Source organism: Panicum virgatum, chromosome 9N (genome assembly GCF_016808335.1).
Source record: "Panicum virgatum strain AP13 chromosome 9N, P.virgatum_v5, whole genome shotgun sequence".
NCBI lineage: Eukaryota > Viridiplantae > Streptophyta > Magnoliopsida > Poales > Poaceae > Panicum > Panicum virgatum.
The window spans coordinates 76,669,891-76,673,262 of record NC_053153.1 but is presented as its reverse complement, the minus strand read 5'-3'; the positions used below and the strand labels follow the sequence as shown (position 1 = coordinate 76,673,262).

Here is a 3,372-nt window from a genome sequence, read left to right as displayed (position 1 = left end):
TGCTACTCTCGAACATGTATGCATCTTGTGGTAAATGGAAAGATGCTGCTGAGATAAGAATACTGATGAAAGGAGCTAGCCTTAAGAAAGATGGTGGGTACAGCTGATTACAATTGAAGGGACAATATCATGCCTTCTTTTCTTGGCATTTGATATTTTCCAAAAAGAAGAATGAAAATGAGAGGATGGTATAACGCAGCAGCAATTGGAACTTCAGAACTCCGAGTCGAGTAAATTGAGCTAATGTCTCCAGAATGGTCCTATACAATGGATCAATCTCGGTTGTCAAATATTTCAGGGACAACATACTGGATGGCACTGTTTTTTTCACCCTCCTTTTCGGAAGCGAGCTGTTCGAGGACTACATTGGTCATCTTGCAATGGCAACAATGGCCTCCACTGAGATGACAACCGACAACGACAACCCCTAAAAGCTTCAGGACAGGCTCAAGGTTAGAATTGACCGAGGAGGCAGGCTATTTCTGCACTAATGATATTTAGGCACTCCACATTTTGATATAATAATGTTGGTCTCATTCTATTTTTATTCTGTTCAAGAATGTACAAAGGGAAAGAGAGGAAAAGCTAGCTAGATTCCTCAAGGAATTCCTCTCCCAATATGTTCGTGGTGACAAAGAAGGATTCGCTAATCGTGTGGAAGCTGAGGCGAAGAGGCTCTTCAGCACTTGTCAATCTTCTGATCCTATTAAACCATTTGTACTTTTATGTTGTCTAGCATTCAACTCACTGTGAAAAAATGTCCATTTGCAGCATCTGGACTGGATATTCTTCGCACCATCGGATATATGTATTCTTGACATGCAGCAAAGGAGCTAACATCAAATGGTGTGTGGACAGGAAAGAAACATTAACAACAGCAAAAGAAGCCACATTCAGAATGTAGTTTATGTAAAAGATGAATTGTTTGTAGATAAAAATCCCATCATACAAAAACTAAGTAATATGAAAGCTCCCTTGATAACACGCTACATTGGTTAAGCTAGATCCCACAATGCATATACTACCAGCGTATATAAGAGGTGGCCCTGAAAATTTGACAACTTTGTAGTTCTGAATGGACAAGCATGATTTGCGCTTTCTGATCCAAAAAGCTTCGCACCATCGGATATGTGTATTCTTGACATGCAGCAAAGGAGCTTGGCAAGAAGGCCATGTACCTAGGAGTGCCATTCGTGGCTGAGTGGGTCAGGAACAAGGGGCACCTATGGAAGTCACAGATCACAGCAGCAAAAGGTGAGCAACTTTTTTTCCCGTAGTGGATTGTGCTCTGCTGATTAAAATTGCTAACTGATGAGAGCAAAAGGAGAAATGCAGGAGCCCTGCAACTGTTGCAATTGCAAGAGGACGCCTGCCGGCAGAGTAACAAGGATGGCAATGCCACGGAGTAGGATGTTGACTTTCAGATGAGGATGAACAAGGATCTAATGATGAGCTCACTGTGGAAGCTGAAGGTTGTGGAAATTGAAATGACTCTCCTGCATGTTTGTGAAATAGTATGTATCTTGAGGTATCTGATTACATACGGTATGATAAGTACTAAGTAGTGCCTACAACTGTCTGGACTATGAGTACTTTTCTATTCTAGATTCATCTGTTGAAACTGTCTGCACACCAAGCTTATTTTATTTAATGGGGTTTTTATTTAGGTGCTTTACGAAAACAATGTCAAGAAAGAGGATCTAAAGGCCCGAGCAACGGCCTTGAAAATTGTCGGGAAAATATTTCAGGTAAACTAATTTATATCGCGATGTGCTCCACCGCTGCATCTAGAGTTTAACCAGTGAAACTGACATTTACAAAATTCAATATTTGATCAAATGGAACATGAATACAGGGATAAGGAGGCATTACCTGGGCCAGAGCCAGGGCCGTCAGGGCCATCAAAACGAACAGTTCTTGATAATGACAGCAGTTTAGATGACAGTTCAAATGATGACATAGCTCGGACGGTGCCATATCAAACTCCTGCATTTACTCTGTGGAGAACCAAAGTTGTCCTCGCATGCTCTTAGAATTTGCCAATCCGCTTTGTAAGGATATGTACATTACACAGTAACTATTTAATAGTTGGTACCAATGGTAAGCAGAGCTTATCCCATCGTCTTACCAAATCTAAAATATATTTACTTTTCTTGCACATGCACCGCATGCGATTTATTTTCAACTTGGGAACCAAATCAACAAAAGGAAAAATGATGTAGTTCGTCAGGTGAGTTCTTAGAAGTTTCTAATTTCAGACTCACTTTGATGTCCAAACAGGGAAGGTACTACTTAGAAGTTGTTGAAGCATTTGCGTCAAATCTTCTAAGTTAGCAGATTACAATGGGCAATCTCAAAGGGCTGTCTAATGTACATGAATTTCATACAAGTAGTAGTCGGTCAATCATCATAACTGTGGAGATATGAATGCAGCTAGCCACACAAACTTGCAAGCTGTTTGGGTACAATGTACAAATTCTTTTAGTTATTAGATCAATCTAATTACATTTTTCTTCCATGTATCAAATAAAATTTCAAATAATACAAATAAATGGTACAAACCAGGTCTCGCGCAGCAAGGCCGCGTGGCGTTTCTAGTTCTATTGTATTCTTTGGCTAGATTATATGCAAATGCACCTGATAAAACAAGACTACGGTGTCAGGTTTGCTGAATGTTAAAATACTAATCGAGTAGTCTTGTTCCTGCCTGCAAAGTCTTTGGTTTAAATAAAATATTAAATTAACAACGTACCGCACAATGCATCACAGTAGAAAGCACTTTTTAAATGACCATTATTAATTACATCCCGAATGCTACAGGATCCAGATATGCGGTCGGGTTTTTAAGTACGGTCTTGTACGAAATCGATGCGTAAGACCGGTACTGGGCGATCACCAGTTCACCGTCCTTGTCGTACTTGAGACCAAAGGAGGTGATCCTCAGCACACGGAGGCTCTGGTCGGGGTCGGTCACCAGAGAATCGATCAGGCAGAACCTGCTGTGACCCATGTACACGAGCGTCGCCCCCGAGTGCCCCTCGTCGTCGAAGAGCACATCCTCCTTGCACAGCTTCCTGGCAGGCATGGTCTTGCACCCTGCGGCGGCCGGCGGGACGTCGCAGCAGCACAGGTGGCCCTCCCCTTCCTTGAAGCGGCACATCCCAACCCAAGCGTCCAGCTCGCGGTCGTAGTGACCTCGACCCTGGAATGGCAGGAGCCAGTCGCCGAGGTGGGACCACTCCAGGCGCTCCGTGTCCAAGGCAGAGGTGCAGTTCCGTTTCCGTGACTAGAAGGTCCCGACGTCCGAGTCCTTGATGGACATGAAGATGGTGCCCCCGTCCGGATGCAGCGCGTAGCCGCTGACGTGGCTGG

The 3,372-nt window shown here is 43.4% G+C and overlaps 1 long non-coding RNA gene across 5 annotated transcripts; it reads left to right on the top strand.

The window, feature by feature from the left end:
* The first annotated feature begins 230 nt into the window (after window positions 1–230).
* Window positions 231–2,121, top strand: LOC120688486. Of its 5 annotated transcripts, none has more exons than XR_005681117.1 (4): window positions 231–452; window positions 559–1,254; window positions 1,336–1,748; window positions 1,856–2,121. It is a non-coding gene; the product is annotated as an uncharacterized LOC120688486 (long non-coding RNA). The 5 variants fall into 5 exon arrangements; XR_005681116.1 differs by having other exon boundaries at window positions 1,325–1,748; XR_005681118.1 differs by having other exon boundaries at window positions 559–1,514; window positions 1,668–1,748.
* The last annotated feature ends 1,251 nt before the right edge of the window (window positions 2,122–3,372 follow it).